The sequence below is a fragment of the Anolis carolinensis genome, chromosome 5 (genome assembly GCF_035594765.1).
Source record: "Anolis carolinensis isolate JA03-04 chromosome 5, rAnoCar3.1.pri, whole genome shotgun sequence".
In the NCBI taxonomy this organism is placed as follows: domain Eukaryota; kingdom Metazoa; phylum Chordata; class Lepidosauria; order Squamata; family Dactyloidae; genus Anolis; species Anolis carolinensis.
This window is the reverse complement of record NC_085845.1, coordinates 72,347,535-72,371,448: the sequence shown is the minus strand read 5'-3', so window position 1 is coordinate 72,371,448 and position 23,914 is coordinate 72,347,535. Positions and strand designations below refer to the sequence as shown.

Here is a 23,914-nt window from a genome sequence, read left to right as displayed (position 1 = left end):
GCATCATCTGAGGGGCCGCCGGGGGCACCCTTTCCTCTCCATCTCCTCTCCAGCGAAAAGAGCCATCACCCCTTGGAAGGAGCCCACGGGCGCCGCTGCCTAGCAGTACTCATGGGCCGCTTCCCAAGGGGCAAGGGCTCAGCCCAGGGAAGTAGGCCATGAGCGCTGCTGCAGCAGCGATCGCGGGCCGCTTCCTCTGGCCTCTCCCTCTTCACTCGCGAGAAGGATCTCCATGCGAGAGAAGAGACGGGGCGCTTCCTCCTCCCTCTCCTCTTGTGAGGAGCTCCTTCATGCGAGAAGAGAGGAAGAGGTGGGGCACTTCTTCCGGCCTCTCCCTCTCCTCTTGCGAAAAGGAACTCCTTCGCATGAGAGGAGAGGAAGAGGTGGGGCACTGCCTCCTCCCTCTTCCTCTCCTCTTGTGAGAAGGAGCTCCTTCTCGCAAGAGGAGGGATAGGCAGAAGGAAGCGTCCTGGAAGCGTCCTGCGATCGTGGCCTGTTTCCCTGGGCCGGGGCACCTGCTGAAGGGAGAAGTTTCCTCCCTTCAGCCAGCGCCTGGGCCTTTAGAGAAGCGTGAAGGCTGTCACTAGGCAGCAACGAGCCTCGCGCTTCCCTGGGTCCAAGCGGTAGGCGAAGGGAAGAAACTTCTCCCTTCGGCCAGTGTTTGGGCCTTTACAGAAGCGCGAAGCATGTTGCTAGGCAGTGGCACGCCTCGTGCTTCCCTGGGTCCAAGCGCCTACTGGAGGGAGAAGTTTCCTCCCTCCGCTAGGCACCTGGATCAGGTTATCCGATTAATCCAGGTATCTGAGTTTCGGTCCGCCCGTTTAAATCGGATAACCAGGGTTCTACTGTATATGAAACCATTGTATGTAACTAGGAACATGATGCAATTGTGGAAAAATCATTTTCACTTATTTATATAGCACAGTTTTGTATAAGTAAAATATATAATTAAATTTCACATGTGCACATGAAATTAAATTTACATAGAGCCAAGAATATTTGCTTAAGATATGTTATAAGCTTGGAGAAGATAGTGATGCTGGGGAAAATGGAAGGAAAAACGAAGAGGGCCCGACCAAGGGCAAGATGAATGGATGGTATCATTGAAGTGACTGGCTTGGCCTTGAAAAAGCTGGGGGTGGCGACTGCTAGCAGGAAGCTCTGGCGTGGGCTGGTCCACGAGGTCACGATGAGTCAGAAGTGACTGAATGAATAAACAACAACAACAACAACAACAACAACATGATATAAAGCTTAACATTACTGTTAGCTACTGCTTCTTTTTTAGTAGAGCACTCATAAATAACCCACTCCCTATCCAAAACCGTAGGCCAGTTTCTTTATCCTGCTTCAATATAATTAGCTCACCAACTGGTCTTGAAAATTCAATATGCCATCTTCTCTCATATTCTTACTTCAAGACTGCTTTTAGTTTTCAGTTTAATTCAAAACTGCTATAGCTACAGCTCTGGTATCACTCACAGTCATTCTAACCTCAGCATATTGTTGACAGTTGCCTTGGTAGTCTCACACATATTTTTCATACCTTCTCTCGATTTTCCTTCAAGTAATATCAGCTCACCTGGTACCCGAATTTAACAGATTAAAACCATTTGGACGTTATGTAAATTAAGTAAATCATGCAAATCATATTATATAGATAACCACACTAATTGTTTCACTGGTTTTTGCCACTGCCTTTTTGGCTTGATCTATAATGAGCATTGACCTGAAAGACCACACATTTGTTCTACTCACATTTGCATGTTTTCAAACTTCTAGGTTGGCAGAAGCTGGGGCTAACAGTGGGAGCTCACTCCACTCCCCAGATTTAAACCACCAACCTTTCGGTCTGCAAGTTCAACAGCTTAGCGGTTTAACCCGCTGTGGCACTAGGGACTCCCATCAACCAAAATCATGGAGCAAATCAGTAAATGTTTGAGTAAGATTCTATAAGTAGAGCAGTGGATCAACTGCCTTAAATAGAATGCCCACATTTAGCAATTAGTCAACAAATTGAATGCACATTATTATTTGATCAGCCATTATTATAAAGGAGATATGTAACTAGTTTCACCCACCTTGGTTAATATAAACACTGACAGTCTAACAATCAACTGCCAGACTATCATTCAAATTTTAAACTTTGTATCTCTACTTTGACTCCAGCCAAAAACAAAGTAAACATTCCTTTGTTCCTCCTGCACATCAGTTTGTGTCTCCAGATACTTCATATTAATATATTTCATGTTTATTTAGGTGAATAGAGATTATTTATGTAAAGGAAGGGAAACATGTCATCTCTGTACTATTATTACTACTGATATACAAGTTTCTTCCAAGACTTGGTGACAGTCCAAGTGAATGTAGCATGTTCTCTTTCTTTTGTGGTTAGTTTATTCCTTTACTATAAATTTTGTTGAGCACCAGTTTGACAGTGCTGGAATAGAATATTACTGGATGCTTAGATAGAAGCTTCAGATTTTTGCCTTTCTCATAAGAAGGATAGAGATGTGCAGTCTACTATTTATTGTTTGACTTCTGTTTCTATTGGTTATCATAACCGTTAGTTTTGGAGTCTGGCATGGGACTACAGTCTGGAAATAAATGCTGGTAGGCTTCCTCTATGACTCTAATGGGGCCTTTGGTTTATGGTCTCATAGGCCAGATTATCATATGCATTGACCAATCATCCTATTTGTTATTGGTGAACAACTGGAGCCACTCATATGATCTGCTCCCTTAAGAAAACTTTCATTCTAGGTCCTAGTTTGTGAGCATTGCTGAGGCTATTCTGGTCCCAGATATCATGTATGAATCTCATATCTGCATGTGGGAAAAATACAACAACAACAACAACAACAACAACAATAACAACAACAACAAACAACAACAACAATTATTAAGGTCCATAGACCCATCAGAGAAAATAATACTTTCAATTTTACCCATCACAAGGACTAATACACAATTGTCTTACTGAAACGTATTGGTTTTGGCCATTAGCATGTCTTCTTGTTTCTCCTTAGCCTATTTCAAACAAAAAGAGACCCAGAGAAGTAAACCCAACTGCCATTCTTCTGCCACCAGTTTTGCAGTTGGCTTGGGATGACATGCTTTTAAACCAAAATATTGACAGATAAAAGTGTCTCCCCCCCCCCTCTCTCCGTATGTATGTATGTATAAATGTATTTATGTATTTTAGATATGCTCTACCAAATTAGCATTTACATTGTACTTTTCTAAAAAGTCTGAAAAGTGATGTTTGGCAGCCCTATGTGAAGTGAAATGTTAGGGGCTGTACTACTCCCAACAGCATCTTTTACTTTCAGCACTGGCGACGAAACTCCAAATGTATCATTTGCACTTCAGAAGGCCTTCTATCCTTATCTACAGACATAAGAATCATACATGTTTGCCACACCGATGACATTTCAGCAAGGGTTTTTCAGGATTAGGTTTGAGAAGCAGCAGCTCTCTTAAGCAGTGACTAACAATGAAAGCAAATTATGCTTTAAGTTGATGACGACTGTGTGAAGTGAGAAGATGTCCACCGGGAACTCGATTTAAGTAGCTTCCTCTTAATCTTCGAATCCTAAAAAAGAGCATTTCAAATGCATGCTGATTTGGATAGAGATTTTGCAGATGCCTTAATGAAATGTCATTCATATTTTCACATGCTGAACATCCTGTTTTTCTTCATTAAACAAGAACAGGGCAGGGGTATGAAATGTTTGGTGATTTTAAGTAAAAGGATTTCTACATATCCTGCCATTATTGGTACTAATGCATTAAAGCAGTGGTTCCCAAACTTTGGTTCACTAGAAGCCCCAGGCAAGGATAACCAAGAGTCAGGAATTCTGGGAGCTAAAGTCCAAATCAGCTGGGAATCACAGCATTAAAATTATGGGGTTTTTAAAATTTCAGATTTGTTTCACTGCCCTCTCTCATATTATCATTGTTAATTTAGAATGATGCTTATTAATTAATTTCTTATTCATCCTTTCTCCAAAAATCTCTATTTTTGTAGGCTCAGGTTGCTATATATACAAACCTCAGATCTAAACCCTTATTGGTTGTGTGGGCATACCATTATGAACTAAGCAGACATGATCATGGTGACCACAGTTTCATAAGACCCTCTCTTGCCAATAAAGTATGGTAGGGGCAGCATCAATGCAATCTCAGCCCAGCTAGACTATCTGCATGCTGGCATATCAGGTGCTTCTACATTGACACAATTATGCAGGCTTCAAACTGTTTTGGGAGGAATTGGCTTCACTGTATGATCAGAATGCCATGCCTAGAACCGGTTTGAGGCCATAACAGTGATTACGTTTACCATAAAACTTGGCCTCAAACTGCTTTATATTTGACAATTAGCAGCCATAATCAATTGCCCTTCCCAAGGATCAGTTAGCCCCTTCTGCCCAGCCATGCCCTTATGGTATTTTTTAGGCAAACCCCATTTTACAGGGTCAGTGTCTAAAATGCACTTCACATTTTGCAGAGCCAATTTCACCTTGAATCTTGGATAACATCATAGGCTATCACTGATGCTGAGTATGATTGCTTCCAAGGGTAGTGTCTTGGTGGTGGGCCCGCAAGTGACTGTAGAGACCTGTTCTGGTCTTTTGCAGTGAAGACATTGATTTCCAGATGGAAGGCAGTTCTGACGGGTTGGCTTGACACACTTTCCTCGTGACACATTTCTCCCTTTCGCCCTCTATTTGTGCCTTCTCAAAATCCACAGCACTGTTGGTAACAGCTGACCTCCAGTTAGAACGCTTGAGGGCCAGGTCTTCCCAGTTCTCAGTGTATATGCTACGTTTCTTAAGGTTAGATTTAAACCATCTTTAAATCTCTATTGCTGACCACCAACATTCTGTTTTCCATTCTTGAATTGAGAGAAAAGTAGCTGCTTTGGAAGATGGTGATGGGCATTCAGACAATGTGGCCAGTCCAGCGAAGTTGATAGAGCATTGGTTCTCAAACTGTAGGTCCCCAGATGTTTTGGCCTTCAACTTCCAGAAATCCTAACAGCTGGTAAACTGGCTGGGATTTCTGGGAGTGTAGGCCAAAACACTTGGGAACCCACAGGTTGAGAACCACGGTGACAGAGAATTATCATGGCTTTGATCCTGGTGATCTTTATTTTTTCCAGAACACTGACATTTGCTCACCTGTCTTTCCAAGAGATTTGCAGGATTTTTCAAAGGTAATGCTGATAGAATAATTCCAGAAGTTGAGTGTGATGTCTGTAGATGTTCCATGTTTCTCAGGCATATAGCTGAGTTAGGAGGAAAATAGCTTTATAAACAAGCAAAAACTCCCTTCTATTAAAGGATACATTCCCTGGGGAACTTGGGACATCTGGTTCTACCATGGTAGTAATGTTTTCAGTATCTCTCCAAATTAAGGAAGCATTGGAACTATCCACAGCTAGGGTCTGTAACTGAAAGGATCTCATAGAAGATCTGGGTAAAAGGTCAGAATAAGCTTCATCCTGGTCAAAGTTCATTTCTGTATCAGGTTCAAAACCCAAAGGTGGCTGGGGTATAACCAACTGTGATGTAGGAAAATTCTGAGAGTGCCTTGGACCACAAGAAGATCCATCCAGTCCATACTCCAGGAAATAATGCCCAGCTGCTCACTGGAGGGAAGGATATTAGAGGCAAAGATGAAGTACTTTGGCCACATAATGAAAAAACAGGAAAGCTTGGAGAAGACAATGATGCTGGGGGAAATGGATGGAAAAAGGAAGAGGGGCTGACCAAGGGCAAGATGGATGGATGGTATCCTTGAAGTGACTGGCTTGACCTTGAAGGAGCTGGGGGTGGCCATGGCCGACAGGGAGTTCTGGTGTGGGCTGGTCCAGGAGGTCACGAAGAGTTGGAAGTGACTGAACGAATAATAACTGGGAAAAGCAAGATTCTGCCTCCTTTCCGTTCCTCTCCTCTCTTCTCTCCCTGCTGAGTTTAATGGTGCAAACTACTTATACCCTTTGAGTTCAGTTTTGTATTAATTGGAGTAAGCTTAGAGCAAGAGAAAAGTAGGAGAGAGAAATGGGCTATTTAAAAAACAACTAAAATGAGTTGACAGAAGATTAATCGTGACTGATCCTAACCAGGACCATATAGGAAATGGGAAGAAATAGGCCTAGGAAACAGACAAACAGGGAAATCTCTTCACAAAATAGCAAAGATACAAACAGATAATTCATCTGATTAAAGGCATTATCATTTAAAGTTCAAACATTTTGAATGCTTTGTTTTTTATATAAAAAGGCAATGTAAGATATGTTTCCTGATAATACAAACTAGGTTGTGCATTTGAGAACTGTTAAACCCAGTGGATCAATTCCAGTCAGCACATTACCATGCTAGTCTCCTGAGAGATTCTACAGGAAGCTTATTCAGCTATTGTGAACTGAAGAATTGTGAATGTCATTCTCAGCTAATAGAGGATCTTTGCTGATAGAGGAAGTGTGGGAGTTGCAGATTCCTTGTTCGAGTGGCCAGTTCCATCCTACCAGCGTGTTTCTTCCTCTATAGAGAAACCATAAATTGGATTATGTCCGGCGATTTTATACGTTTTGCAAATACATTTGAAAAAAATTGAATCCATGAAAAGGCAGCACTATAAACATTTGAAAGGACAGGTTCTTGTTTTACCCTTACCATTCTCACATCCCCATCATTGCCTTTTCTACGCCAATGCACAAATTGTGAGGAAAGTGCAATCAAATTGCTAGTTACTTCTAATGTATTCTTTTACCCAGTACTAATTATACAACAGCATTACACTATGTGTAAATGAACAAGAAACAATTATACTACTGTTTCAGTGTGACTGCAACACTTCTGTAGGAATGGGAAAAATATAGTAAAATAATAATTTCGTTATATCTTTTGTTTCCAGTATGAGCACTTTTTAGACAGGGCTAACTATGGTTTTTATTTCTTTCTGAAAGTGAAGCACGCACACACCTAACTTGTTTCTTTTGGTCTGTTTTTTCCATAAATCCTTTGTTCATAGGTCAATTAACAGTAATATTTCATAATAACTATGACTATTTGCCTGTATCATCTTCTCATATCACATAGCATAAAGTTCCTCCAGGCCTTTTTTTGTATTACAGCTCCTACAATCCTTGACAACTTGCTATCTTGGGTGTGGCTAATGCAAATTGAAGTTTGAAAATACCAGATTGCCTGCAACTATGAATTTGTCATGTCAACAGAGCAGTGTACCCAGCTGTTTTGGGGATATGAAACCACATGTTTTAGACTATAATTCCAACAGTTCTTGCAAACTGGCTATTTTGTGTGTAGCTAATGGAAACTGCATCAGGAGATTGCCTATTATTTATTATTTATTTCTGATATTTCTATCCCGCCCTTCTCCCCGAGGGGACTCAGGGTGGCTTACACAACTGGCAGGATCACTACCAGTATATCATAATACAATAAAATAATAAAACAGTTAAAATAGTTAAATAACATATTAAAATACAATATATAAAAGATTTAACACAGTGCAACATTGAATATATATGCCAGTCATCCATCAGACCTTGTGCAAGAGCCTTAATCCAATCCAGTATAGCCTACTGCTATACTTTGCTCCTTTGTTGTTTTGGAGTATAACTCCCACAATCCCTGACCAGGATGATAATAACTGTAGTCTAGAATATTCATAGGGTCATAAGTTATTTTATCTAACAGTATAAATTGTATTCCAAGTTTCTGCTTCTTAAGGCCCCATAGCGCTAGCTGCTGTTCCTGGGCAGTATGATGTGGTGGGCACATCTACACTATAGAACAGTGGTTCTCAATCAACCTGGAATCCCCAGATGTTTTGTCCTAAAACTCCCAGAAATCCCAGCCAATTTACCAGCTTTTAGGATTCTGGGAGTTGAAGGCCAACAACATCTGGGGACCCCAGGTTGAGAACCACTGCTATAGAATTAAGACAGTTTGACAATCATGGCTCATTAAAGCAGTGGTTCCCAAGAGTTTGAGTTTTAATTCTTAAGCCTTCTCTGCCAAAGAGTCACACCAAACTATAAATTTCAAGATTGTGCCATGGGCAGTTAAAGTACTGTCAAGCTGCATTAATATTTCTATAGTGCAAACGCATCCAGTGAGGGCAACTATATGCAAAAACTGCAACATGATTGCCCATCTCTCCTATCTAGTGCTGACTGTTGAATATGGGCTTCTTAAGATTTTCCTTTGTTTTTAATCTTTGTTGTAATGCTTCTGTAAATAAAATGAAAAAAATGTTTAACAAAATGGGATGTATATGTATATGTGTGTGCTGCAGAAAGTAGTTTGCTACAACTACTCTAGCTCCTAAGAAAGCTATTTCCCAAATAATTTAATATACAACATCTGAATAATTTATCACATTGCTGTCTCTCCAAGAAAAAAATAGAATTAACTGACTGGATATTCTTTTGATTTGGCAAAATAAATGGGAGTTTTAAAAAAATCATAATACTCCAACACATTTCTTTCTTGAAGCAACAGTGCATCTGCTGAATATGGCAACTCATTATTGTTTGCATTTATTCTGAAGACAAGAAGTGAGTGAAATAAAATATGCATGGTTGAAAGCAGAAACAATTGCATATGTAACATGCTGCGCAGGGGCCTGGTGAACTGGAACAGCAGTAGCAGAGCATCAAAATAATCATGCATCTGTTTTCAGATATATATTTTTTTATATTCAAGAAGCTGCAGATATTGTGTTCACTTTTGCACAGCAGCTGTGTGTGGCTAATAGTTTTCACTATCGTCTAGTGGCATACCTAGAGCAGACATCACCCATTGCAGTAACTCATGGCATCATTATGTATTTATTTATTGTTGTTTATATTTATACTCTGTCTTTCTCCCCAAGGGGTCTCAAGGTCAATAACAATCATACACTTTGATCAATTTAAAATGAAGTATTATAAAAAACACAATTAAATAGTATTTTATGACTATTTAAAATACAATGAAATGCTTTTTTAAAACATGTAACCCCCCTCCCACAAATACCACCCACAACCTCCCCAGCAATGTGCTCCTTATCCTTCTCCAAATGCCTGCTGGCAGAGGAAGGTCTTGACCAGTTGGGGCCACCCTGGTCTCTCTTGGGAGGGAGTTCCACAGTCTGGGAGCATCCACCGAAAAGGCCCTCTCCCGTGTTCCCACCAAAGGCACTTGAGCAGGTTGTGGGACAGAGAAACAGCCCTCCACAGTTGATCATAGACATCTAATTGAAAGAGATACAGTCCTTTAGATAATCTGGACCATCTCCAAGGAGTTCCTCCTGCAGCAGTCCAGACCACAGTGTTGTACCTAAACCTCCAGAAAAGTTGATAAAATCAGTATCTATTTTTAAAAACTTCCAAACAGCAATTAAAATAACAACATCTTTAGATCATGTCTTTCAAAACATCACTGTAATTGGGGAATAGTGACAGCTCTGACTGGAGCGCAAACACATGAGAAGGTTTGAAAACTAAATTATGTTTCTTATCCTCAACATTGGTGATTTCTTTCAATACTATAATATGTTGAGTACAGGAAGATGTTAGTTATTTTTAATTAGACAATGGGAAGTTAGAAATCTTTGCTGATCTGCTGAAAAATCTGTACTGACCACCAGATTCCAGTCTGCTTTGTGCCTACCACTGCATTTATCTATATTACCAGACCGAAATCTTTCTTCCTTTATCCAGTCCTCACACCAATTCCTATCCAATACAATTAAATCCAAAGATTAAACAAGTACTGAAAGGTAAAATCTATGGGCAGTGCCAAGGGCTTAAATCTAACACCACACTAGTGGATCTGAGATTGAAGGCTGCAAGGCTGACTAAGGCAATTCCTTAGTCCAAGGATGGATTTATACTGTAGAAATAATGAAGTTCAACACTAATGCAGTGTTGTCAAACTGCATTAATTCTACAGTGTAGATATTCCTGGTTTCACTGACAGTAATAATTTCATCTGCAGGATGATATCAAGACATTCTAAACCAGTGGTTCCCAACCTGTGGATCCCTAGCTTTAGTGATTGCAAGATATTGCACATATATATGAGGGTTGAATGAAAAGTAATGCCTCCACCATCATAACGCCTCAACAGATGGCAGTACTAGTATGCGGCAGGTACTGGCTTGTTCAGTAGACTCTCCTCTACAGTTCCATTTGGTGGGAAGCCTTAGCATTGAACAGTTGTGTTGCTAAAGTGTGAAGTATGGAGCCTTGCACAGACAGTGGTCAATGCGACTTAAGCAATGTGCAGTCATTGAATTCTTGACAGCAGAAGGTGTCACCCCAAAGGAGATTAATCAGAGAATGCAAGCTGTTTATGATTATTGTGTTGATGTGAGTACTGTGCATCGTTGGGCGAGTAAGTTTTAAGTTTGCATGACAAACAAAGAGTTGGACATCCTGTGACAGCAACCACTGAGTTTCACAAGCAAAAGGTTGACAGATTGATTCAGGACGATAGTCATATCAGAGAGAAATTTCAAGCATAATCAGCATTTCACAAGAACGCGTGGGTCACATTATTGCTTTGCTTTGCTATCGGAAGATCTGTGCACGATGGGTACTGTGAGAAGCTTGTTGCGGAAACAGAGTGTCAACTTCTTCCGTGACGGCTTCATAAAACTTGTTCATCATTGGCAGAAATGTATCCAATTGTCTGGTGATTATGTGGAAAAGGGAATAGCAGTAGTTAAGGAGCACATTCTAAGGACTGTTTCTGCATTTGATTTATTAAAATATCCCCATCCAAATCCAAGTAATGAAGGTGGAGGCATTACTTTTCATTCAACCCTCATACATTCTACTGCCTTACTTCCAATCTTGAATATGCTGACTGTGCCTGCCTGGCTATTGGTTGGTTGTGAGTATGTTTTTATTGTATTTTGTATGCCCTTTGTTTTTATAGATTTATATGTTTTAAATGTATTTTGCTGTTGTATTTTATAATGTTTTATTTATTTATTTATTTATTTACAACATTTATACCCTGCCCTTCTCACCCGAGGGGACGCAGGGCGGCTTACAAAAATTGGCAAAATTTAATGCCCAAAATGCAATCATAAAAACAAAACAATATAAACAGATCCATTAATAACATTGTTAAAACACATTATAAAAACCTTAAAAACATATATATAATTAATTCCATTCATCCGAGATCCTCATGCTTCATCCTTAAATCAACTTGTCAACTTTGTCATTTACTCATCAAAAGCTTGGGCACATTCTGGGATTGGTGCCCATGTGAGCCACTCCAAGTCCACTGGCTTCCGTTCATTTTCCGATCCCAATTCAAGGTGCAGACCATCATATATAAAGCCCTAAACAGTTTGGGACCCACCTACCTTCGTGACCGTATCTCCTACCATAAACCTGCCCGATCTCTGCGATCGTCAGGGGAGGCCCTCCTGTCGCCACTGCCTTTATCTCAGACCCGCCTTGTAGGAACTAGGCAGAGGGCCTTTTCTGCTGTGGCCCCCCGTTTATGGAACTCATTGCCCATTGAAATCAGGCAAGCCCCCACTCTTTCAGACTTTAGGAAAGATCTAAAAACATGGCTCTTCCGATGTGCTTTCGGAGAGTAACTGTTACATGCTTTTGTTACGCCCCCATTATTTATCCTCTAGACTGTCTGCTATCTTTTCCTTAGTTCCCTGTGGTTTTATTCTTATCCTTTTTCTTATCCTTTTCTCACCCCGAGTTTTAACTGAGTGTCAGTGCGGCCTGCCCTGTTATACTGCTCTTTGGATTTTGTGTTGTACTGTATATGATTCTTTATTGTATTGTTGTAATTGTATTATGATATGTTGTTTTTATATTGTGTTATATTGTATTTTTCCCGGGCATGGCCCCATGTAAGCCGCCCCGAGTCCCCATTGGGGAGATGGTGGCGGGGTATAAATAAAGTTTTATTATTATTATTATTATTATTTGGGGAGATGGAGTGGGATATATGAATGTTGTTGTTGTTGTTGTTGTTGTTGTTGTTGTTGTTGTTATTTGGCCTTCAACTCCCAGAAATACCAACAGCTGGTAAACTGACTAGGATTTCTGTGAGTTGTAGGCCAAAACACCTGGGAACCTACAGGTTGAGAACCACTGTTCTAAACCCAAAAGGCTTAATTTAGAAATGAGCGTGTGCACACATAAGTGTATATATGTGCATGTGTGTACGCACACACAAACAAACAAATAAACAGATAAGCAAATGTTTGGAAGCAAACAACCATTTAAAGGATGCAGAGAATTTACTAATCATGCAAGAGATGTCCACAAAACAATTGCATCCTTCTTTTGATTGTCCATAGCTTTCATTGTGCACAGCTCTTTGACTAATGTTTTCAGTTTTTATGGAAAATCAAGCTATAAGATGATAGTGCTATGATTCCACTTTAACCAATATGGTAATACCTTTTTGGAATGCTTGGATTTGATGTCTAGGGAGGGGGCATTCAGAAAGGTTAGTCAGACAGTTTTCGTGCCTGCTCAAATTACAGGATTCCACAGCATGCTGCTAGAGTGGTTAATGTGGAATCATAGTGCTATTGCTTTTTAGTAGAGAGGCCCTTGTTTTTCTATCTATCGTATTGTTTGACTTCCAGTGTCTGGTCCAGCCACAAAGGAATACAAATGGTTTTTGGGTGTTCCAGCTGGCAAAGCCATAGAGAGAAACCCACTTCTGCTCATTACAATGGCCAAACTCATGTTGATGCTATTGTTTTCCATACTTATCACACAAAATAAAGGATCTAAAAAAAGTACCCACTATCACACAGACATTTAGGACAGCAAATTTTGTCACTATAGTAAATAGAGGTTTAAGAGAATTAATTTTGACAGATAATTTACTGATCTTATTATAAAAGGACTGCCCCCTTCCCCCTGAAGCTTTGTTTTTTTAAAGCAGTACTATGCAAGTGTCTGTAAAAATGCATCCTGTTTAAACATATTTAGGGATTAATGTTATAATTAGCATTAAGATAATGGAGGGTGATTTGTTTCCCACAATAAAATCTCTTTGAAGTCTGTAAAGCAAGTCTAAGATGATGAAAAGAGTACATATTTGTTTCCACTTTTTTCATTTTCCCCACTCCTGTGGATTGTTAAATAGTTGCCACATGCTGACGTTGGAAGACAGAACCTCAGATATGATTTGACATCACTTGAAAAATGAGAAAGGCACAATTTTGGCTCAAGAAGGCATCTCAGGATCTCGAGTACGCAAAAATATTTTAGAACAACCAACAAGTTTCTCAAGTCACTCCTGACATTAAAAAATGGACATTTACAGTTTTAATTTTTGTGGATTTGATTATTTACAGATTTAATAAATAAGTTATTTTGAGGAAATTCTAAGTCTTCTAGCAGAACTCTGCGATCAATTTCTAGTGGATGATGATAACAGAATTGCACTGGAGGGTCTAGAGCACAACTTTCCAAACTGTATGTCGTGACATGTTAGTGTGTCAATTACAGTGTGCCACGTGAACATAATGAGAAACCTCTGAGTCTAGGTGAAATAAGCAATAACTCGTATATTTTAAAATATATAAATGAAAATGTTTCATGAAATATTTTGTGTCTCCATACATTTCGTTATTGTGGTTTACGTATGTGTTTGTATCTCTTATAAGGAGCTGGTTTAACCTCTGGTTTGTGAGTAAAACTGAATTGCTGTGTCGCAAAATGATGCACGGATCAAAAGTGTGTCACCAACATGAAATGTTTGGAAAGCTCTGGTCTAGAGACTCTTAGAGATAGATTTTTTAAAATATCATTTGTTTCTACTTTTGTAGGGTCCTGTGTCCCTAACTCCAGTGGATGTACAGAAAATATGCCCTTTACAAAAAAAATCAAGTGATTAAAAAAACCTCAACCAATCACAGGTAAACAAAACAAGAAAAGCTGAAAGCAATTGAACACTCCTACCAGTGGTTCCTAACTATGAGTTTTCAAAGGTTGTTAGACTACAATTTGTACAATATGCCCTTCTGGCTGAGGCTTCTGGGAGATGACATCCAACAATGTATGGGATCTCAAGTTTGGAAACCAGTGCATAGTGCTTTTAAAGAAAGCACTTGATCTGGCTAGTATCCAAAAAAAAATCTTGAATGCAAAATAAACATGGATACTTTGCAGTAAATATATGTAGCATAATTTCAACAGAAGCTGATGGTGTCAAAACTGTTTTTAGTTCGTTCTAATGGTTCTGTATGGCTATATTTATTCTCTCCACCACACAAATGCATGGAAAAAAAGGATGCTCTAAGGCAATGGTAAGCCCAGACTAAGTGAAAAAATATAACGTCTCATATGATCTGGCTTGTGTTTCGAAAACTTCTGAGAATACCTTTGTGTTCCATCACTCTTATAAGTACATTTGTTGGGGCACTTTAGAGATAGAAAACTACCAAGACTACAGAATTACATACTATAGATTACAACTAAACATCAGAGAGTAACTATTAGATGGAAATTGGGGAGTTTGTAGGTTTTTAAAAATAGGTTTTATTGTTAATCATGTGTGGCATTTTTAAGAGTAGGTGAGTTATAATTGTAAGAAATATAGGGGAGTGGGAGACCAGAATCTCATTGCTTTGTAATGTCTAACCAATGTATTATGGCACATGTGTCAAACACAAGACCCACAGGCCAAACCTGGCCCTCTACATCATGTAGCCCATGAGGCTTTCGATGCCAGGACAACATAATTGCATTTAGACAGTCTTACAATTACAAATTGCCCTTTGAAGGCAACCATAAGGCTGTTGAGGCCCTGGGGAAAATGAGTCTGACACCCCTGTAATATGGTATAAATGTTCATGGACTACAATACAATCAGTAACATGTTGTATTGTCCCAATTAGAAGAAATCTTTGTCAGTTCCCTGAGAACTACTTTCCTGATATGTTGAGACAGACTGTTGAAAGTTCTTTTACACTCATGAGATTCTGTACCCTCAGTATGAGAAGGAGACAACACACTTTTTCATTCGTAATTTGTACTAAATGCCTCTGTGCAGAACTAGTATCATTTTCGTTTCCTGAAGCAAATCACATCAACATAGCAAAAATAGGGAAAGTCGCTAATTGAGAAAAAATAAACTGATTGAGAAAAATAAAACCATGCTGCTTTTATAGTAAAGGTAAAGGTAAAGGTTTCCCCTGACGTTAAGTCCAGTCATGACTGACTCTGGGGGTTGGTGCTCATCTTCATTTCTAAGCCCAAGAGCCAGCGTTGTCCATAGACATCTCTAAGGTCATGTGGCCAGCATGACTGCATGGAGCGCCGTTACCTTCCCGCTGGAGCGGTACCTATTGATTTACTCACATTTGCATGTTTTTGAACTACTAGGTTGGCAAGAGTTGGGGCTAACAGCGGGTGCTCATTTCGCTCCCAGGATTTGAACCTGGGGGCTTTTGGTCTGCAAGTTCAGCAGCTCAGCGCTTTAACACACTGTGCCACCAGGGGCCCCTGTTGATTTTTATAAGTCCCTGCAAAAAGGCAGAAGTGATTAAAGTTCCACCATGCAGTTTTTGCAATTTACACAATGTGTGCAAAATCATTTTTGAACATGCAAATAGTATGCTGTGAGAGCAACTAGAAATATCTCACCATGTCACAGTGAAGCAGAGAGGAAAAATGCTTCTCGTTGTTGCTTGTGAGAAGGAAAAAGATAAGGGTTGACATTCCTTGTTCAGAGTTATAAATATGTGTAAGTGTGCATATTTGGGTGTGTATATACTTACACAGTTTTGGAGTGGAAGGAAGAATGAGTTGAAAACAGTGAATCTAATGAAAAGGAAATATAGACCAACAGTGATAATTAGACTATTACACAATGGCAATTCACAATAACACTTTTTTTGGAATAACACAACAAACCTGGCAAGGAAATTGGAGTTTAGAGTTTCATAAACGAATAATAACACATTTTTTGTTCCTGGGTTATAAATGTCATTTCCTAATTGAGTCCCCTTTGGGGAGATAAAGCGGGGTATAAATAATACAGTACACTCGCTTATCCAACATTTTGGATTATCCAACGCTTTTTGTAGTCAATGTTTTCAATACATCATGATATTTTGGTGCCAAGTTCGTAAATACAGTAATTTCTACATAGCATTACTGTGTATTGAACTACTTTTTCTGTCAAATTTGTGGTCTAACATGATGTTTTGGTGCTTAATTAGTAAAAGCATAACTTAATTTGATGTTTAATAGGATTTTCCTTAATCCCTCCTTATTATCCAACATATTCGCTTATCCAACGTTCTGCCGGCCCGTTTATGTTGGATAAGTGAGACTCTACTGTAATAATAATAATAATAATAATAATAATAATAAGTTCTATCATTTTGCTATTATTTTTCAATGAATATGTCACAGAGTCTCAACCAATTTAACATAGCTTGTGACAGCCACAAAATCAAAGTTTCTGGAGTATAACTACTACTTTCAAAGTAAGTACTACACAATTAATCAAGAAATAACACTTTAAAACCAGGAACAGAACATTTTTCAAATTTTGTTACATAGTGTAATTGAGAAAAACCAAGGGAAAGGCCATCAGTTTGCATCTCATCAAATTCTGAAGTGTTATGAATAGGACTGAAATGAACTGTATAGGAGCCTATTCACAATTGCAAAGCTTTGTCATGACCAGGACTATGGAGGAAAAGAATGTAAGAAAAGAAAGAACATCAAACCAAAGGGAGACAATCTGAAAGGTTCAGGGAGAATTATATTGAACATTTTTCCTCTTCTTCCATGGATAGCATCTATATAGCAGACCTAGCAGATCCATAGGTCACCTCTTCACACTCTTTCTCACTACTGTAACATCAATGGGCCTGAATCTGTATTACTTCTCAAGAAAATAGACACTGAATCAATTGAATTGACCTATGCGTTGACTTGCCATTCAATAGCTCATTGAATGAATTTACTGTACTTTATGTAGCAATTATAGCAATTATTTTTAATAATTTGCCTCTGTTAGTGTGTGAGTTTATATATGTGTGTGATACCTCTTTTGTTCTTTACTTTTGGTTTTGCATTTTACCTCATTCTCCTTCTAAAAAGGTAAAGGTTTCCCCTGACGTTAAGTCCAGTCATGACTGACTCTGGGGGTTGGTGCTCATCTCCATTTCTAAGCCGAAGAGCCGGCATTGTCCGTAGACACCTCCAAGGTCATTTGGACAGCATGACTGCATGGAGCGCCATTACCTTCCCACCGGAGCAGTACCTATTGATCTACTCACATTTGCATGTTTTCGAACTGCTAGGTTGGAAGGAGCTGGGGCTAACAGCGGGCACTCATTCCGCTCCCGGGATTTGAACCTGGGACCTTTTGGTCCGCAAGTTCAGCAGCTCAGTGCTTTAACACACTGTGCCACCAGAGGCCCCTATTCTCCTTCTACTACATTGATTTTTTCCCCTGTCCAGGATATCCAATTTTAAAGCAGCTTTTGAAAACCATGGTTTGAAAGTACCTGACTTCTTGAAGACTATATCAGTGTGATATCATCTCTGATATATGTTAAGAAGCCTGAAAGGCTTCAAACACCCCCCTACTCTTGGAAGACTGCTGTCGAAGGACCAGCTTAACTAAGTATAGAACAGCTGTGAACTAAAACAATGAATTAGAACCTGGATCCTTTATGTATGCATGCTAGGGGTGTGCAATTCAGGTAAACCCTGTGCCATTTTTGTTGGCCCAATTTCAGTGCCCCCTGCCTTCCATTTTTTGGGAGCATCTCAAATGTGGGAGGGCAAAATGCCATTTTTCGATGTGACAGCCGAAAGATCCAATTTCACTCCGGGAAGATCCAGCCAATTAGCAGCAATGGGGGAACTTCTGAGGCTCCCCTTTCCATCATTTTTAGGTCTATTGGGATGAAAATGGCTACACAATATTTACCATTGCCAGCCCTCCCCCCAGTTTCAGAATGTTTGAGTTATCCCCTGATTTTTAGGAAATTCTTAAAACCAAAAAAGGTATCCCGAGGGATGATCTGATTGGAATTAAATAGTACCTCTCTCTATCCCTCTGGCTTTCGCTCCCCTGAAAGCCTGACCACTTGACCCAGTAGCACCCACACCACGACCACACCATATATATATATATATATATATATATATATATATATATATATATATATCTTTTTATATTTTGGGGGGATAGGCCCAGGCTTCTTGTGTGAGATGTGAGAAAAGGAGTGTACACACACAGAAGCCACAAGAAACATATGAGAGACAGTCAAAGAGGAACAAAAAAAAAACAACTTACAGGGGCTTTTTAATATCATTTCTGAATTTTTATAAATAATTCTGATAAATAACTCTTTTTGGGGAGGAAGGCTTCAGTGCTAAAGGAGTACACAAGCCAGAGGGCACACACAAGACACACAAGACAGGTGAACTAGGGCAGGAGTATACAAGCCAGAAGTTAGAGCAAGGGAGAGAAATAAATGAGAGAGTCAATTAAAGAGGTGAATGAGAAGAAAAAAAGGGTTTTTTTGTAATTTTTAAAAGTTTTTTGGGGGTAAGAAAGGTGCAGGACTGAGTATATAAAGAAACAAGAAGATAGGGCTGGGGAGAAATTGAATTCTCCCCGTGGGGACCTAAGGGAGTCAGGTTATCCCCTCCCTTCTGTAAACCACCACTATTTAAACAAACACACCCAAATGCCCTTTCACAGCCACTCCCCAAATGCACACCCACCATCACTTCCTTAGTGAAATAGTAAAAAAGAAGGAATAAAATATATTTAAATAAGAATAATAAATTAAATTACCAAAGGAAAGGACTGGAATTGAGTCCAAAAGCAAGCAATGTGATCCTAAGAGGAGTGAAGAGATAGAACACAGAGCTAGCTAGCACTCGAGCAACTTTTTTCTTCTGATTGGCTCAGGCAGGAAGCAAGGTTCACAACCTCAGAGAAAAGCCCATGCATGTGTGGCTGTCTCTGCTCACTCCACATGTAGCTGAAAGAAATAGAAGCAGCTGTGTTTTGTTGCAGCTGGGAAAAAAAACATGACCACACTACCCGTGCAGTTACGGGCAATTCAGTAGCCAAAAATGGTGAATCATCCAGAATCAGTTTTGAAAAACGAATCTGTGCACAGCCCTATTGCACACTATCTTGTAATCAAAAGTATGCTACCTCTCTGCACATATGCCTGAATATTCTTATTCCCAGCCAAAATAGTTCAATTGAATCAATGGCTGAATGGTAAACCAACCCATAAGTAATTCCTAATGATTCAGTGAGCTTACTGTAGTTGGGCACTAATAAGAATTCAGACCAAAAATTCCATTCAAGTTATATCATAGATAGCTTCTATAAATGTGTCTAATAATAGAAATAGCCTATAGCCATTTTCATCTTTTATCAAAGCTGCAGAAAGTGCCACCACAATAGCAAAAATTGCTGGAGGCTTTCTCTGTGGCAATCGAAGTCACACTGCGATTTCTCCGTGCAGTTGTTTATATGGGGAAGATTGTCTCGAGGGAGTAAATTGGGATGGGATAGCAATGATTTATAGGCTTCAGTCTGCCCATACAATCTGCATTGGCTTTCTTCAGCCTTGGGTTGCCCAGCAAATACAGTAGAAACTGATAGCTGGGTAAATATCTTCAGTGGGTACATGAATAATCTGCTTTTGGACTCCTATAGCTAAGGTTTAGTGACAGTTACTGCAGCTTTTAAGGCAATCCTATTTTATGCCCAGGTTTCTGAGTTTCCCATTTTAAAACAAGTTTGGGGTGGTGTTTATTTATTTCAGTGTCAATAGTCCTTGTTTTAATAGGGTTAAAGCCAGGATTTTTTGGTGGGAGAAGAGGATTAAAATTTCTCAGCATCATGAAATGTCCTGTTCCTCATCAAGAAAAATGAAAAGAGCTTGGCTAATTAAGTAGGTGAATCTGTATGCATCAGCTTTTTGTTCAATTCTGTGGTAATTCTTGAACTGCTTAGTCAACCATAAGATGATTAAGGTTGCTAGTCAGTATGTGAAATAATGGTCATTTTAAGCTGAAATCTCTTTCAATGCACTTCTAAGGTCTTTTAAAAAGTGTGTCTAACTAAAAAAAAAAAAAAAAAGGAGGGCTGTGTGGTCTACAACAAATTTCCTCAAGCTTGTCCCTTTCAGATGTATTCGTCTCCAGCTTGTGATATCGCAGTCATCCTGGAAGTAGGCCATAGTCCCAAAAAACCCACACTGTTATTAATTTGTTAGCCTTTAAGATGCCACAAGACTTTCTTGGTCTTGTTGCAACAAGCTAGACTAGGCATCTCCTTGGAAATTGACTTGGCCTATCTTTAACAGATTTCTTTAACATAGCCTTTGTCTCCAATAAATATGCAATTGACATAGGATTTTGCAATCAAATTAATGTTGCAGGCTATCAGATATGGTGGGGAATTTTTCAACTGTTGCTATGTTGGCTTGTTTGATTTGTTGGCTTCAAAAGACCACATTTAATATGAGGACATTTGAAAAACCATTGTGGTTGGAAACAACTCCAAGCAGCAAAATAGCTGACAATTGCAGCACATACACCTCTTTTCTGCCAACACCCTTCAATTTCAATTTGAAAGTGAGCCCCCCATAGCTGTTTTTCAGATATATATATATATATATATATATACACTATTTCATCCTAGAGTGCCTATGTATGCTCATTTTCGTACCTGTAAAAGCTCTTTTGTGAGTTATATATTTAATAAGACTGTTCAAATTGTCTTCTTTACTGGAGACAAAGGTGAACTATAGTGTTTATACTGACTTCTATATGATCATTAATGACTACTTGACCATTAAGCTGTTAGTGTTATTCCCGAAAATAATAAAAAAGCTAGATTTCAGGATTTCATATTGTCTAGTCTGATTAATAAACGAAATATTTTAAAAGGTTTTTTTCCACAGGTTCTGAGTTTTTAAGAGTAGTGTGATCATATAAACACACTCTAGAATATAATCCAGAAGACAATAGAATAAAATCTGTCATGATTTCTTGGGCCAGGGATTAGGGGGAACACATAGAATTAGAGAAATGGGAGTAGCTTTGGAAAAAAAGGATTTATATTCTCAATAGCAGGGTCTATTAAAAAGAACTTATACAAAATTTGTTACAGAAGCTATATAACCCCAGAGTTATTAGCCAAAATGAACAAAACCCATGAATGAGATTGCTTGAGATGAAAAAAACAGAAGGGTGCTTTTTTCCATATCTAGTGGTAATGTCTGATAGTATCACAATTTTGGAAAGGGGTAGTTATAGAAACAAATAACATGCTTACCTATAAGTTCAAGAAAAGCCCAGCAATGTACCGTCTAGGCATATTCAGAGAGAATATTTACCAGGAAGACATAGAAATATGCCAATACAGCTTTGTTGCAGCAAGAATGGTTATAGCAAAATCATGGAAGAGCGAAAGAGAACTCAAGAGAGATTGGAGAGAAAAATTAATGAATTACATACAAATGGTCAAGCCGTCTAACTTCAAGGTAAAAAAATGAAGAATTTGTAAACAAATTTCATCTGCGGCTGGCCTTCGCATATCTTGGAAAGACGGCAAAATCTGACTTTAAGGATGCTGTAAGGGGAACTATTATATATTTATATGGATAGACATTATCGGATATAGATATCATAGTGAGCAGGTCATGGTGGTGGGTTCATGTGTGCAGGGATGGAGAAAATGTATTGTCTACTGTGTTTGTTACTGTCTCTGTATGTTGTGTGCTCTGTTTGTAAATGTATATCACAAATTTTTTTTGTTTAAATAATTATCAATTTTATTTTAAAAAATTAAAAATTAAAGAGTAGTGAGGTGAAACAGTAGCCATTAAAAAGGAACTATAAAAAGAATATTTGAAAATATTCAAAAATGGTTGAAAATATGTTTTTTAATCCTGGACTAACAGGATGATCCACAATTTAAGTCTTATGTGGATTTTTTTAAAATGCAGAAAACATTATTTGTGTAGAAAACAATATTTTTACACAGAAAATAATAAATCTGCATAGAAATATTATTTTGTAGGCAGATATATTATTTCCGTTAAAGAAAATGCTGTTTTCATGCAAAAATACTAAATGGAAAGTTTGCTGAGAAATAAATCCTGAATTGCAAATAGTCTTCGTGGTTGTCAAGTGACAAGAAAATTGGTAAAATTATTCACTGTTTTCATCAAGAACAAACTTCACAAGGTATTATTTCTCTCCTATATAGTTCTTTGTCTGCACATTTGTTCCTGGTGTGAATATAAGCAGCTACTGAGGGCAGTTCAGTTGAACAAGTTATATCAGGGGTTCATTGGAGACATATCTGATGAAAACGTCAAAAGAAAGAAGATCAACAGTAGCAAAATTATAAAGCCAAGATGGAAGCTGGAAGCATTCAAGGCAAAAACTAAAGGTCTGTGAAAAAGACCCTGGAGGCAACCTTTGGGGAATTCTTCAACACTGACAGCCAATGGCAGTTGTCTGAAAATATGGCAGCTGCAGACCAAAGACTTCAGGGGAAATCTGGTAAAAAGCCTTAAAGGTTCCTGTGTGTTGGCAACTTCGTCAGAGTGGGACTCTGTGGTTTTAATTATTTATTGTTTTAATTTTGTTGTTATGTTTTTGTGTTTTATATTTGATTTTATACTTTGTGTACTGTTGGGCCCGGTTCTCCATGTAAGCCACCCCGAGTCCCTTTGGGGAGATGGAGACAGGTTATAAAAATAAAGTTATCATTATGGCACTCTTATCAAACCCTCAGGATGAGACCTGTCATTCATTTGTGGAGGATCTTGATAAAATAATTACCTTAAAATTGGTGAAAGAATGGTTTTTTTAACTTTTATACACAGGTTCTTATTGCTTTTAAGGGATGATCAGGTTTGCCTTTATAGCACCTTTGTCCATATATGGGAAGAGACCAAGCAGTGTATGAATAACTACCGGTAACTAAAACTTAGTGGTGCTGCTCAGTTCGGCACCTAACACCTCAAAAGATGTTCATAAAAACTTCAGTTTTCTTGCCACCAGTTTAATTTCAGATATGTTACTAGAAACCATTTCTTTTGTTCTATAATCTTTTCTAAAGTCAGGAATAGTGGCTGCAGTGCATTATTTCTTTTCTGGATTCCTGACTTTCTCCCTGTAATCTTCACAGCAACACTTTAGATGTTTATCTCTAGTTTTCTAGCACCCTTTAAAAAAATGTTTCCCAACACTATGTAAGTCCATTTTGTTTCTGGATTATAAATGCCATTTCCTTATTGGTTATATCATAAAAACATTGATAAAAGTTTGTTAAACTGCAAAAACTTTGCTTTTGTGGGACATTTTGCTATAGTTTTTCAATTAATATCTCATAGAGTCTCAGCTAATTCAACATAGTTTATGGCAGCCAAAAAAACCAAAGTTTCTGGAGTTTAACAGCTACTTTCAAAGTATCGCACAATGAAACAGGAATAACACTTTCAAACCAGGAACAGAAAATATTTCAAATTTCATTACATAGTGTTATAGTATGACCCCATTTTTTGCTTCTAGGAAGCCCCCTTGAAATTTGACACAAAGCTGCCAACTGCAACTTGGCTGACAACCAAAAGCGTTCCATCAGATTTTGACAAATATAGCACAATGAATAGAAACAATGACAGGTGTGTTAAATCTATAATCTATGATGAATAGTTGAAGCTGTATTTAACTTGTAAAGGAGGAGATTAAGAAGAAATTTGGTAGGTTTGTGTTTTTGTTTTGTTTTTATTTTTTTAAAAGTTCAATCATTTAGCAGACAGACCAGGGTTGATTTCTGCTGGTTCAGAAGACAAAACTTGAACTTCCTAATATACTCTT

General features: G+C 38.5%; 1 long non-coding RNA gene across 1 annotated transcript in view; it reads left to right on the top strand.

Annotated features, from left to right (window-relative positions):
- The window catches only part of LOC134299261 (uncharacterized), a 46,785-nt gene extending 23,130 nt beyond the window's left edge, over window positions 1–23,655 (top strand). The window contains exons 2-3 of the long non-coding RNA XR_010006445.1: window positions 13,849–13,938; window positions 22,296–23,655. This is a non-coding gene — a long non-coding RNA (uncharacterized LOC134299261). The remainder of the gene's footprint in view (window positions 1–13,848; window positions 13,939–22,295) is intronic.
- The last annotated feature ends 259 nt before the right edge of the window (window positions 23,656–23,914 follow it).